This window comes from Phaenicophaeus curvirostris, chromosome 5 (genome assembly GCF_032191515.1).
Source record: "Phaenicophaeus curvirostris isolate KB17595 chromosome 5, BPBGC_Pcur_1.0, whole genome shotgun sequence".
Lineage (NCBI taxonomy): Eukaryota > Metazoa > Chordata > Aves > Cuculiformes > Cuculidae > Phaenicophaeus > Phaenicophaeus curvirostris.
In genome coordinates this window covers 31,588,406-31,603,593 of record NC_091396.1, presented here as the reverse complement: position 1 = coordinate 31,603,593, position 15,188 = coordinate 31,588,406, and the positions used below count along the sequence as shown (strand labels likewise).

The window sequence follows — 15,188 nt, the reverse complement described above, 5'->3', positions numbered from 1 at the left end:
ATATACTTTTAGGGAGTTTGTGAAAACATAAAAGGGATGCTGCAGTTCTGCCTGTGCAGCCTTGCCCTCTGGCTTGTGTCAGTTACAAGTCCTTTGCTGGTATGTAATGACCTGGTTCAAGAAGATGGATCAGGAAGGCTGGAAGATTGCAGTGTTTGGTTTTGGAGGGTGGGGTGGGTTAGGAAGGGTTGAAGAGCAGTGGTGTTGGTTTTACAAAGATGGGTACCAGTGGATTTGTTGTCAGAGGGATCAGTTTCCTGAATTAACATGTTGTGCAAGCCGTAGTTCTGCCTGAAGGGAGGGGACTAGACTTACTGAGGACCGCAGGGAGGAACAGCATTGAGATCTGAAGTTGGATCAGTTTAAGCTGATTTGCTACCAGGCAGTAAAAACACATCCCTGCTGCTGAACAGATTTCAATGCTCTTTTTATTAACAAATATAGAAAGCTGTATGTGTAGGGTATGCAAAAGAAATCCAGTCTGGAAATGGCAAGCAGTATAATAACTATTGCTACTAAAGAAAAAACCCTCTTTTGTAACTTGAGTTCATCAGTCTGTGGGACGTCTGAGGAAACAAGTAGGTTTCTTACTTGAGAGAGGCATCTGCCCTGTAGTTGTTGTTGTATTGAAAGTGTCAGTTTAAATTTGTTTTCCCAAAATACTGTGAGCAAAGCTGTGTCAGTAGAGGCCTGCTTAGCCTCTTGGGTTGGATTTGTAGCAACAAAACCTTTCCTTCAGAGGACATAGATGTTGGAAACAAACGTGTTTTTTCAGAAAAGCCCTTGGAGAAGGATGTTTTAATTATTTTACCTTTCCCTTGAATTATCTTGCTTTTTCACTTGGCACCATCTTTAGTGTTGATTTTTACGTGCAATCATTATTGTGGTTATCTTCTGTATGTAACCCTCAAAGTTACAGACAGAGGAGAAAATATTGTTTCCATCTCTTTCCCACCGCGCCATAATGAAGTTTGTTTTGATTTTGAAGTCTGTGGACCCAAGAGATACTTTTTGATCCTGAACACGTTGTAGTGGGGCATGGACAGTGAAAAAGTGAGTGATAGAGTAAAAGCAGTCTTTTAGCGAGTAACTTACTAGTGGGAAGTAACCAGATTTCCCCCTGCTAGTTTGGATTCCACAGCTTGTATGTTTTTTGTGGCTGTGGGTTTGTGGGTTTTGTTCTTTGTTTTCTGTTGTTGCGTTTTCTGTTGGTTTTTTTCATACACTTTGCATAAAGATTGTCTAAGTAATTAAACTGATTTTGCCAGTGATGGTGGCACAATGTTATGCCACTGAAATACTCATAGAAGGTGATAAGTTCCTTTTTATTACATACATGCAATTTTTGTTCACTAATGGAAATTGTTTTCCAGTGGATTTTTTTATGTTGTTAAATTCCCACTCATAAATCTATTTATACAATTTGTATTTGTTTCACTAGTAACAGTTGTGGTTGTTTATGAGCTCATAAGCTCATGATCCTATAGACCCACTTTTGTTTACTGAAATTCATGAACAAGTTTTACAGTTGGGTGCTAAACGCTTTAGTAAATCATATCCATGTTAGCAGATGGCTTTTTAGAAATTGTAACATGCTCCAATAAAACTGATTTTTGCTTGTTTCAAATACAGAATGTAACTTGATTTGTAGAGATATCTAGGTGCAAGACATTCAGCAGCATAAATTTGATTTTGTTACATTCCCCCATTTTCCTGTTAATATTAACAAAAGAAAACTAGTAACTTCTGTGAACAACTTCACCTGAGACTTCTTATTTCTCCTTGACCTGCACTGAAAGAGGAGGACCTGGTGGGAGGAAGAGGAAGGGATGGTCACTGTGCCTGATTGGCTGATGTTGACCTTGGATTTTATTTTGTAGGATAGCATTTAAAGCTGCTGGTTTTATCTGTACTGTTCTTCTTGTGTTGACACGTTGAAGCGTTGGGGCTTTATTTGTCACTGGTAATAAGGCCTGGCTGAGTGAGGTGTGATTGGGGTAGGAGAGGTCTTGCCTCAGTGATCCTTGATCTTTCACAGGGACATCTTTATAATACATAATGCTGTGTGCCCTGTGATGGGCGACAGCTGTATGGGTCTGAATGGCCATGAGATGTACAGAGTTGTTTCTTTCGTACATGTCACAGTTTAGCCTCGTCCTGGCTAATTTTGGCAGCTAAAACTGTGCAGTTGGGCTCTCAACTTTCTTTCTGCCCTGCCCAGGGAAAGGAAAATAAGAGGAAAAAGAGTTGCAGATTGGAAACTAAAACTACAGCTTTACTGGAATGATGATGGTAATAATGAAGTTGATAATAAAGTAATGAAATACATACAAACGTAAGAGATTGCCTCCTGACCCCACCCCTCTGACTATACATCACCACAAATACTGTAGAGCAGACATGAGGGAATGGGTCTGCAGATAGGAGGGAGTTGAGCTCAGGAACTGGATTTTGGGAGCACACGGATCTGGGATCAGGAGCAACCAGACAGACAAGGTCCTCACTGGACATCAGCCATCACAGAAAAGGAATGAAGCCCTCATGGTCTCTCAGTTTTATACCAAGTATGATGTATATGGGATGGAGTACTCTGTTGGTCAGTTTGGGGTCACCTGTCCTGTCTTCCCCTCCTTGAAAGGTCTGTCTTTTTTCCACCAGCATGAGGATGGCCTTGGTTACTATAGGGATAAGCGTAAGCACTGGCCTTTCTGCATACCAATACTCTGTGTTATTGCTTCCAGGGAGAACAGTGAAAAACAGGTAGATTGCTTTTAGAAAACAAAGTTATTTAGAGTGACTGAGTTAAGAGTCAGAAAACTGACTTTTAATTTAGCTCAAACCTCGACTACATGTTTTGTAGGTTTTCATTTTTTTTTAAATTTTCCCCAAGGACCGCGTAGGTCTGTACTTAAAGCTGTTTGCCTAAGAAGTCTGAAGAAAGTTAGTAAAAAAACCCTGGAATTAGTGCTTAGTCTTGGCCTCCTTAGATGTTGCTTGAGGAGTGCATGTAGGTATCTTGTATGAATACGTGTACCTGTGCATGTATGCAGATGAGACACAAAGGAAATAGGGGTATTAGATGCATGTGCATTCCTAAGCTAGCAACTGCCATCAGTAATGTTTTTGTACAATGGTATTGCAGTAGTAACTACAGTTACTACCTTTAAATGGAAAGGAAATAGAAAGTGCTTAATATATTTTTACCTTCTGTTACGTTTAAGAATAGCATGGTGAATTACGAGGAGTTGACATAGTGTTTGGGAGATTATTTAATGTACTGTAGAACTGGAGAGTTGCAGTTGGACCCTTCAACAAAACTGGATAGTGTTCTTAATAGATAAATATTTCCATTGTAATGGAAATGGGTGTTCATGAGAAGAATCTCACCTTTTTTTTTGTTGTTGTGTATGAGACTGAAAGAATTTATTTAAAAGACGGGTAGATGAGGTACTCAGGGACATGATTTAGAGGTAGATAGGAATGGTTGGACTCAATGATCCCAGAGGTCTTTTCCAACCTGGTGATTCTATGATTCTGTGGATTACATACTTAGAAAATAAGCATATATGAGTGAACGGCAGGAGAAAAGTCTGGTTCCCATTTTGGCTACTCATAAATTGGCATGGGTTTTATACTTTGATCTCTGTTTTCTTAGTCTGGAATGACTGAAAACTTACTGGTATGGATTGTAAAGATCTACTGCAGGCGAAGAATGAGGGTAAGCATGCTATGTCTGCAAACTTCCCAGTTTCAGAATGCTTAGGCACACCCAAGTTAGCTTTAATCTAGCTAGCCTAGATTAAAAAAAAGATTGCAAGGATTTAACAGCATGGATTTTCGCATAGCCTGTTTGAGGCTTTCAGAGAGGCTGTGTGCTTAATCACCGTGATCCTCTACCCTGGAAATTGAGTGGGTTTTGTAAAACTCGTATTATTGAGTTCTGTAGCTTGCATAAATGTGGAAAGCTGTTCTAGGTTAAATACATATTTTATTCTGTGTATGAATTTTTCATAGTTACACTACATACTGCATTTAAAATATGTAAAACTTCGAACTAGTAACTATATACTTCATTCTGTGTGTGATTGCAAATGTATACTGATTAAGTGGGATGCTTTCTGTAGTTGATCCAGCTCTATTAACATTTGGTGGGACTGGATGTTGAAGAATGAGTGACCCTGGTGTTTTGAGATTCTGCATGGCTCAGCTTGCATATTACTGAAGTACAGCGTGCTGTGCTTCTTGAACTTCAATAGCAACAGATATCTGCAGTGAAAATATTTTGCATTTTTGCAAGAGAATAATAAGAATCAGCAATTAAATCTGAGACCCAGAAAAGAAGTGGAATCTATGAAGCAAGAAAAAAAAATCAGTTCATTGACAAAAATAAAAAAAAAACAACAAAAACCAACCAACCAAAAAAAACCAAACCAAAAAAATCAAACCACAAAGAAACTCAACAAAAACGACCCCATCCTCAAAAAAGCCCACCCCCACCCCACAAAAGAAGAAAAAAAGAAAAACCCAACAGAAAGGACCACAGAGTAGTATAATTGGAATTGGGGTCTATGAACTTCATTCCTGTGCTGCCCTTGACGGTTAATGTTATTTCTCTGCTTTGTTTTTTACCTGTAGAGGGAAAATGCTTCATTTGTGAAGTGTTTTGAGAACATATTCAACTGCTAATACTAAAACTGCAATGACTATTGGGTTTCCTAAATTTATGCCTTGGAACATATACGCAAAAGTGAAGTAGAATTTTTCTGGAAAGCATCCAGTTTCAACGAAAACTTTTCTGGAAATCTGGCAATGAGCAATTCTTAAATGGTTCCATCTATCTGAAAACAGAAGCGGCCTTATTTGTAGCCTGAATTTGTTCAGGTGTAGTGTCCAGTCACTGGTGGTTCTTTTACATCTCTACTTGATGAGAGATCAAATTCCTCCCTCCTCTTCCTACAGGCTTTTCCATTTCTTTCTTCCAGCTTTTCAGCATCCTTCTTGAACTGTAAAATGAAGATCTAATTGCAGCTTCTCTGTGCCAGAGTAATAGAGCTAATCTGCTTGTTTAAAATTAGTGGATTGTGTAAGATTAGCCACAACTAAGCGTTGTGAGTTTTCTATGATGTACACAGCTTCAAGGAAGCTAACGAATAAATTGGAGTAAAGCACAAAGCTGTCACTTGTGAAGATCAGAGTTCACAATTTCCACTTGAGATCAGAGAAGACCAGCTTGCTTTTCAGTCTAATTGTATTCACCGCTTATGTATAATGCAAGACCACAAGTTAACTCTGCTTCATTTGATGAAAGATAAAGATCAATGTCTACTAGGCAGTATGATGCTAGCTTTACATTTCTCATCAGAATGAGGCATTAGTCATGCCTTTTTATGTATATAATGTAGCATGCGTGTTTATACACATCATAATGTGAATGGTGTTATATAGCTTTTGCATTAGTAGTAATACATTTCATGAATAGTGCTTCCTGTAAATCTTGATTAGTACAGTTTTTTTAGCGTGTTGGTCTCTTCAGTCCTATCTTGTATATTTTAGATGAATTTGTTATCAGTCACTACTTAATTCCATTATTTCCATATAAGAAGACTTGGTACTAATATACAATTTTTCAGTACATTGAAGCTGTGCTATTTATTGACCTTTAAACAACTAATATTTCATTTCATTGAGTCTTTTTAAACTTATATAATTTATCGTAATTTTAAAAAGAAGCTGATAATTTGTGGAAGCTGCAGACACTGTTTGAACTCATCAGGGTGGTTAAAAACTCAGCTTTGCCTTTATGTATGTTGTTTTTACAGAAGTAAGCTGAACGTCTTTATGTGCGTTTGAGCTGCAAGCTCATCCACACCTGTACAACTCCAATAGGAAGTGAAAGGGGAAAGAGCAAGATTTCTCATTAAGTTTCTACATCTATGTATATTAGAAAATATACAAGAGAAGAATTTTCTCTGAACTGTGAAGTCCAGGGCAGTACAGACTTTCAAAGCTGAGAAATTGTTTGGGTAGAATTAGATTGGGGTGTAGCGTGGTGGCTTTTTATTTTGTTGCTATTGAATAGTTTGTCTGTGTGCAGACCTTCCCAGACTGTGTGAGGATGGTCCTCTCCTTCATGCGCATTAGTGTCCTCTTTGTTTGTGAGACTGAGTGCCTGGATGTGTTGACCACTCTGGGCTGTGTCACTCTGTATGCATGGAAGATAAAGGCAGGAAGCGTGCTTCATCTGCTTGGGCCAACCCTTCTCCTTGGGCAGCAATGATACAAAAAATGCTGGAGAAGACAGCACCTTATTTTTTATCTTCCTTGCCTTTTTTTTTTTTTTCCTTTACCAGTCTTGTCAGTATTGGCATAGTGTGGCTCCTTAAGAATTTGATTACTTTGTGTGACAGTCATGCCTTAGGGGAAGAGCCACTGCTGTTCTTGCTTCCTCAGGCTGTTGTGCTATTGGTACTGTATTTGTGAAGCCCATAGCACAGAGGTGCTCTAAGTGTGTTCGTGTGTGTGGCAATATAGATACGATTTTTCAGTATATGAGGAAGCAACGAATAATCATTGCTTAAATTCCGATTTAAGTTTAATATTATTTTTTCTTTATCTTCATTCTTTTATTTTTTATCCTGCTTTTTCCTTTATTTTCTGTACTGCTATTAGGCATTTTTCTTCAGCATAACTTTGCAGAGGCTGACTGAGTTGAATGGTTGAAGTTGCGAATCAGCATACCCTTCCTTCTTCGAAGAAGGCTGCATTAGTCTCTCTGAAAAGAAGCGGCTGTTGGGAAGGAGGCTGTTTGGAAAAAAATGAGCTGCAAAGTGACTGTGGCCTGTGCACCTTCTTGGCTGCAGTTACTTTAGAATCAGAAATTTATAGCATTCTTTTTACATGTGTGTCTATGAGGGATTGAAGGTGCACAATTGTATTCCTTTTGAATTTTTCTCCTCGCATCTGTCCTTGACTATGAAAGGGAAGCAGGGGTTGATGTGATAAGACTGAAAATTTGAGAGAGAAGAGTTGAAGGAGGACACATACAAAGAAATAGCAAATTGTGTTGAAGATGCAGAGGCTATAGATTTGTCAGGTAGTAGAGAATTTTAGAGAGTAATTAGAAAGATATGCCTTCACCTCTCCATGTTAGGCAGATATGGTGCTGTTTAAACAAAAACAACAGTTTTACTTGTCTTTAGCAACGACTTTCTTATGTTGTTAGCTTGTGTGAATCAAAGATGTCCCTGAGCGTAAGATAGTGCCATAAATTCCTTTGTTAGACAGGGAGAGTATTTTGTGTTATCAAGTAGATTCAGTAAGTATTTTCCTAAGTCCCCTTTTATACGTCTAAGAGTTTTTGCAGTTTGTGTTAGTGCATGAATCATATTGGTGAATATACAGGGTGATGATAGAGTGGTCGCAGGCAAGAACAGGAGAAACCTCAGCATTGTTTATCTTCATCATAACAGTATGATCAGTGTAAAATATAACACAGGCCAATATTTTGGGATTTTCAGATAAACAAGATGGTACTTTCTTGTATATGGACATGTACAGACTTATAAATCCAGTAAACTTTCATTTTTCAGAACAAGGTCTAATATAAACCCATCTTTATTTTGACCAAATACTTTGAAAAAGAAGCTTAACTACCCCTACCCCCACTCCCCAAACCAACCCCAAACCCTATTCTTAGGGAGTTTTATTAATGATACTGTGAGGCTTCTGGCTAATCGTTACAAGACTGAAATCCCTCACAATGTTGTCAGATTCCTTTTCTGGACTTCAGTTGATATTTAAACAGCTGTTTATTATGTAATGTGATTTTCTGGTTTTTTTTGTAGTTAAGAGAGTGAATTCTCAAAGATTTACCTGATATGTAAAAAAAAAAAACTGGCTAAAAGTGGAAGTGTTGGACCAGGAACCATGAGCTTTGAATTATACTGCTGATTTGCCACAGATTAATAATACTGTTGTTTCTCTTAGTCATTGGTCTCTCCGTATAAAGTGGATTTTTTCCCTATAGAGGCACTGAGAATTCACGAATTTCTTCTACTTAGGAGCTGGTCATTGTGAAAGTTTGTTGGTGAATAGGCTTGGTGGTGTGATGTTTAAGAGCTCACCACTGTTTGTTCAGTCTCACAAGTTCCTAAACAGTAGCAAAATGTAGGAGATAAGTACTTTAGCTGTTGTGTTCTGATAGAAAATGCTGTGTTAGGGAGAGATCAGCCCTCTGTCAGGTAATATCATCACTATTCCTTATTTTGCATAACATTTATCACCCTTCAGGTGTAATGGTGCTGTCCTGTTCGGGTGACTGTGGGAACTTGTTTTCTTTTACTGTGTTTTACGCTTTTCATTGTTTGCCAGACTCCTGATGTGTTCTCTGTTAATGCAGTTTTAAGGCAAAAGAGAGATGTTAAAGTTCTAATAACAAACGTTCTTGCAAAATCTGTCCTACACACCAAATGGATAATTGGGGTATTTTGAGTTCTGTATCTGAAAATGGATGTTAGTGTAACTGAAAACAATGCGTTTTGTCCATAGTATCATGGAAGAAAGAACTGGGTTTTTTTGGACATACGCCAGTGTTTACTTTTTTCTCTTGCAGTGCTGCAAGTACTTTTCCTGTAAGTGGAGGAGTTTTATTCCTCTTTACATGGCTAATTCTGTGCACCTCTCTGTGTGTATATATTAAATCTTATCCAGATTTACAGCACGTTGTTATGATTTCACCTGCACGTACTTCTATCTGGTTGGTTTTAGAATCCCTGATTGTCTCTTCTGTACTCATTGTACCTCCTGCCTCTGTTTGGCATTTGCAGATTCTCCAATGGGGCTTCTGTTCGGTCACCCAAATTAATAATGAATATATTAAGCAAAACTTGCTGCAGGTCAAGTTTTCACTGGACCAACCTGAAATACTTTGTGTTTTTATACCAAGCTATTGCTTTAGTTCTCTGTAAGTAAATTTTCCAGTACTTTTGCTTATTGACAGTGATTATTTTGGCTGTGTGGTCTCCAGGTCATGTTGAATAGTGTCACAAGTGTCTGCTGCTTCGTAGAGACCTTTACCCAAGGGAGAATGTTATATTGGTGTCTGGCTTCCTGACTGTGGTTTGTGTTTCTGCTCTAACTTAAACTGATTCTTACCCTTTTTCCTCAGGAATATATCCAAATCTTTCTAAGCATCAGAATTATGTCTTAGTAAATTTTTTTTTTCCTTATTTCTTCACTAATATTAATGAATGTATCCTGTTTCATATTGCTCTGGGGTCACTCCTGTGCTTTGCTAGTTCTCAAAGCAAATCAGTATTAGTTCAGGAATAATGGAGGTTATTTATTTACATACACTAGTCTACATTACTCTAAGTAAGTGGAATAAACTGTCTTAATAATTCAGAGACCAGTTGTGTTGCCTGGTGGTTGTTGGTTTATCTAGATCAGATTCTAGGGACATCTAGGGAGAATCTGGACCCTTTCCAGAAGGAAACAGGAGACCTGGATACTCAGTATATAGAGAAAGCTGAAGTACGCAATGACTTTTCCTCAGTCTTTGCTGGCAAAGGCTCAGGCCATACCACCTAAGGCAAAGAATGCGATGTCAGGGACTGGGAGACGAAAGAACTGCCAGCTGTAAGAAAGGATCAGGTTTGAGACCACCTAAGGAACCTGAAGGCTCACAAGTCCGTGAGCCCAAGATGCATCTGTGGGTCCTCACTAAACTGGCAGATTAGTTGCTAAGCCACTATCCATCATATTTGAAAAGTTGTGGCAGTCTGGTGAAGTTCCCCCTGACTGGAAAAGGGAAAAAATAACTCCCAATTTTGGAAAAAAAGGAAGACCCAGGACTACAGTCTGATCAGTCTCGCCTCTGTGCCCAGTAGGATTGTAGAAGCAGATCCTCCTGGAAACTCTGTTGAGGCACATGGAAAATAACGTGATGATTGGTTACAGCCAGCAGGGCTTCAGTAAGGCTAAATTGTGCTTGATGAATTTAGTGGCCTTCTACGATGGGGCTACAGCGGTGGTGGATAAAGGAAGCATAACTGGTCATTCACCTGCACTTGTGCAAGACATTCAATGTTGTCCCACATGACAGCCTTGTCTGATTTGGGGGCACATGTTTTTGACAGATGGACCACTCAGTAGATAAAGAAGTGGCTGGATGGTTGCACTTGAAGAGCTGTGATCAATGGCTCAATGACCAAATGGAGACTGGTGATGAGTGGCCTTCCTTGGGGGTTACTAGTGGGACTGGTGGCGTTTAACGTCTTTGAGATGTGGACAGTGCAATTGAGGGCACCAAACTGTGTGGTGTGGTAAATGCACTGGAGGGAAGGAATGCCATCCAGAGGGACCTTGACAGGCTTGAGAGGTGGGCCTGTGGTAACCTCATGAATTTCAACAGGGCCAAGTGCAAGGTCCTGCACCTGGGTTGGGGCAATCCCAAACACAAATACAGACTGTGCTGAGAATGGATTCAGAGTAGCCTGGAAGAGAAGGTCTTGGAGGTGCTGGTGGATAAGCAGCTCAACATGAGCTGGCGGTGTGTGCCTTGTAGCCTAGAAAGCCATCCATATCCTGGGATGCATCCAAAGAAATGTGACCGTGAGGTTGAGGGGGGTGATTCTGCCCCTCTACTCCCATGAGACTTCACTTGGCGTACTGTGTTGAGTTCTGGAGTCCTCAGCAAAGAAGGGGCATGGATTTATTAGAGCAAGTCCAGAGGAGGGCCACAAAGCTGATCAGAGGATCTAATACAAAGACAGGCTGAGAGAGTTGGGGTTATTCAGCCTAGAGAAGAGAAGGCTCCAGGGAGAGCTGCCTTCCAGTACATAAAGGGGGCTAGAGGAAAGCTGAGGAGGGGCTCTTGATCATGGAGTGTGGTGATAAGATGAGGGATAGGGGTTTTAAGCTTCAAGAGGGGAGATTTAGGTTAGATATTAGGAAGAAGTTTGTTGCTGTGATGAGGCACTGGAACAGGTTACCTAGAGAAGTTGTGGAAGCTCCATCCCTGGAGGTGTTCACGCCCAGGCTGGAAGAGGCTTTGAGCAACCTGGTCTAGTGGGAGGTGTCCCTGCCTATGGCAGGTGGGGTTGGAACTGGATGGGCTTTAAGGTCCCTCCCAACCCAAACCATTCTATGATTTGCTTTGAAATACTGTCACTTTTTTTCTTTTGTGAAGAAGTTCAACATAATTGACATATTTAATAAAAAGGTGGGAGAAAATGAACTCTGTGTGCATCAGCAACTTGATAAAAGGCATTAGTGATTTCTTGGGGCAGTGCTGCATGACAAGGGAACAAAACCAGTAATATGCAACAGAAAGTGTAGCACTAAAATCAGCTGCCAATGCTAAGCGCCACTGGAGGTTTAGCCTTATCTGTAGGCTTTGATGGCCTGGGTGAAATCTAGAATCCATGTGGGCTGTCCAAGACATCATGCTATTGAAAAGCCACCATTAAGTAACTCACTCTTAATGAATTTCAGAGCGGTGTTAGTATTTTAAAAATGAAAAATTCCTTTTTCTTTTTTTTCTCGTTGTATATGAGCGTGATTTGTAACCCACAACCCCCAAAACTATCTTGCAGAGCTTTGCTCGATTAATATTTCCCTCAGGAAGACGTGGAGGGAAGAGCCAATTCTGTGTTGGTGTTGCTAACCACCTACTTGCATGTATGATTTTTTTCTGCAGTTCCTATCTGGGCAAGACTAGAACTGACTTAAAGGTCTTCTTGCCTGAGTCAGAAAATCATAAACGAGTACAGAGGAGGAGATTCTTGACTTGCAAAGATATAAAACCACAGACAGGCGAGTGGCCCGTGTAACTATTTTTGTTGTACTGTATCTATCATTTGAAGTTACTTGTTGTAACTTCAGCAACATACAGCATTGCTGAGCATTTTATAAATGTGTGCTGTAATATAGATCTTGGCACTGCTTGGCTGATAGTTCTCTCTCTGTGATGACTGGGGCCGCTTAGTGAAGGCTCATGGTTCAAAAACTCTATTCAAATAGCCATAACACAGCTACATATGCTGAAAGCTGAAGCCATGGCAACTGGAGATTATCCAGAAATCTCTAATGGCTCTTTTGCTAAATAGTTGCTGTTTGACAAATTTCTTCTGTGAATTACTGAACCAGTATTGAACATCATTTGCTGGTCCTGCCAAATACACTGCTCAAACAGCACATGAAAACCCCGTCTCCAAGGAGATACCGCATCTCTTCTTTTATTCAGTTCTGTGAAATAAACTACTAGTAAAACCAAGACGTTAAAGTGCAATGCAAGACAAACATGCAAATTCAATCTGGTTTAGTCTTCCTTTCAGTGTAAGTTTCTTGATAACTTCTACTTGATGCATGGGCTTCTGTTTAATCTGTCATGTCTGGGAAGTGCAAAGCAAATAGAAAATAATTCCAAATGATTGGAGGACTGAAAATGTAGTTATGCAGCAGGGTCTTACAGTAGTTTGCCTTTTTTAACCGTAAAGGAAATTGAAGGAAGTTTGTTAACAATTGCAAAACCTAAACCAACAGAATTATGTTACTGACCTTAGGAAAATGTTACACTTCTGCATGAATGATGATATTTTTTCTCTATTTATATTCTTTTCCCCATGATTAGTGGAATTAATCTCACTTGTGAACAGCTGTTGAAATAATAAATCCTTCTACTCAGATTTAAAAAGCAAAAACTTCAGCTGGTAAAGCCATCAGGAGAAAGTAGGCAGCTTACGCAATAGAAGTTGCATATGGAGAAAATTAAGTTTAAAAAAATATCTTGAGTTTGGCATATGTGTTTATTCACTGAATGGTTTTAAGTTGGTGCCCCCTTTGGAAGGGTTTGGTCCTGGCTGCCCCTGTCTGCTGTTTTAATGGTTGGTTGAGGTTCTTTCACTCAAGAATAGTGAGAGAATGGAGTTCAGACTTCATAAACCCAGTACACAGTGCAGTATTGCCTTGTTAAGCACTGGGGGCATCTCTTACGTGTCTTGCTTAGTTCAGGTAATCAAATATTTCATGGTGGGTAGTGTTACAGCAGAGGTTCTGAAGAATTTGGATAAAACTGCCCCTCACAGTATGAAGCTGTACAGTTTAGTTGTTGAAATGATTATGTTGAGGTTTGGTTGAGTGTTTTTGCTACTTAAAATTATCCTTTTCTGAGTGACTGCCTGATGAATGAGGGTACCTTATCTTGAAGTGGCTGCCCTCACCTGTGTGCCCTGTCCTCCTCTGCTCAACAGCAGGCAGAGCTGCTCATCACTCAGTCCTTCAGCTGGTGATGTGAGGCAGGTCTGCATTGGTGATGGTTTACCTTAAATGCCATTCTGGGAATGTTAGTGCTATCTTGACTTATCAGAGTTCTGGGCTTTGCAGTGCAGGGGAAAAAAACAAAGTGTTTTGTTTAGCTTAATCTGCAGTTATTTTGATGAGCGTCTCCAGCAGTACCATCACTTGCACCTTAGTATTGCGAAAGAGCTGTCCCAGTTTAAGCCCTCTTGTCGAAGACTTTTAGCTTGGACAAATGTCACACGCTCAGTTCAGTTTTACTGTTTTGACTGCTGAGTTTGCTAAAGGGCCCTCATTTTGTTTCACTTGCTGTTTGTAGCACTGGCCAGACTTTGCAGGGGCCTGCAGGACACTCAAGCTTATCCCAGTGTGCAGCTGCAGTGCTGAGCATGTCTTCTCCTTCCATCGGTTTCTTTTGAAATATCTGCCTCTGCGAGCTGTAGGTCTGCTAAATGCGAGTGCAGGGACAATTTGTTCTGTACTGGTAGTGCCGTCTGTGTTGGCATCCAGCACAGAGCAGAGGGAGGAAACGATTGTGATTCAAATACCAGAGGGATGAAGAACAGAAAGGAAGAAGATGCTAAGCTGGGAGGCAGAGGGCTGAGCACTCAGGAGGAAGAAGGAAACTCTGTAAGAGCTGGAGACTCTTTACAAGAAGAAGAGGGAAAGAGGAGGGAGGGAACAGGACAAGGAAATGTGGGAGGAGTTGATTTATAAGCAGCAAGTGGGAATGAGTAACAAAAGGAGGTTCTGAGGATAGCAAAAATGCAGGTAATTTGTGTTAAAAAGTCGTAAATGGCTTGCACCATTCTTCTATAAAAGTACTGCTGTTTAATACTGCTGAGATTTTGTGGCAGATGCTCTCAGTGGAAGGTTGTTTTTTTCTTCCATGATTATCATTCTCTGACTCACTGACTATGTAGATTTTGAATTACTTAACTCTGAACAAGGATATTTTATCTGTATGTTTTGTTTTGTCTCTATTTCGTCAGCTGCTGCGCCTTTGATGTTAGATTTCCCATGCCCTTCTTCAAATGCCTGTGATATTTCCAAGAGGTACCATCTTTCTGTAAGTGGAGATCTTTTCTATGAACATAAATTCATAATATGAAATAATTGAAAACATTAATAGGAATGTGGGTGTGCAGAGAAGTCTGGTTTAAAAACTGGATTATTTTAGTACATAATATGGTTTTCATGATTCATAATTGAGCATAGGATGATTGATGCTCAAGGGAAGCTCGTTTTTTGCCTTTGGTCATTTGAAATGAATAGTGTACCTCTATTATAAGCTTAGAGATGAGTACTGCTTTTATCATCACTGTCTGTCAATGTTTGTGAAGAACAAGTCTCTGGAGATTTCAGAATGTCTTATTTAATGATGAGAATAATAAATTGTTCTGTGTAGTGTCTGGATGAGCTGTCTTATATCAAAACATTATTAATTGATTTTTATACTTTACAGCTGTGTTTTGGGAATAAGTGGTGGAATGAAAGCCAAAACCTCTACTCTGGATTGTAAGAACCATATTGGAAAAGAATGAAGGGATTGGTTTGTTTTTCTGATTTAGAAATTTTGAGCAGGAGGAAAAGGGAGGGGCTTGAGCTGCCTGCTTAAGGTTGTTTGCCAGCAGTTTCCAAACTAGTTAGGTAGTCACAGGAGTACGGCTACCAACATATGTGCAAATATCTAGGTGTGTGGAGATGAAGCTAGGCGTGAGTGAGATTTTAATTTGCGTTTAGATCTATTATTAACATTGAATTGTAGAAATAGAGCTTGACTGTAGGCCAGAAATAAAGAAGGGAAGAATGGAGGAGGTAGGAGGATCAATCTCCGTGTTCCTGGAACCTAGAAAAAAGATGCTGAGCTGAGGGGAGCAGGATGCAAGTAG

General features: G+C 39.8%; 1 protein-coding gene across 4 annotated transcripts in view; it reads left to right on the top strand.

Annotated features, from left to right (window-relative positions):
• SIPA1L1 (signal induced proliferation associated 1 like 1) overlaps positions 1–15,188 on the top strand; it is a 195,112-nt gene that overhangs the window by 48,436 nt on the left and 131,488 nt on the right. For 3 of the 4 annotated variants that reach the window (XM_069858198.1, XM_069858201.1, XM_069858200.1), the window contains one exon: positions 14,289–14,365. The exons of the other annotated variant lie outside the window; for it this stretch is intronic. The gene's annotated coding sequence lies outside the window, so the exon portion shown is untranslated. Of the gene's footprint in view, positions 1–14,288; positions 14,366–15,188 lie in introns of those variants that run through there. 4 annotated transcript variants of the gene reach the window in all.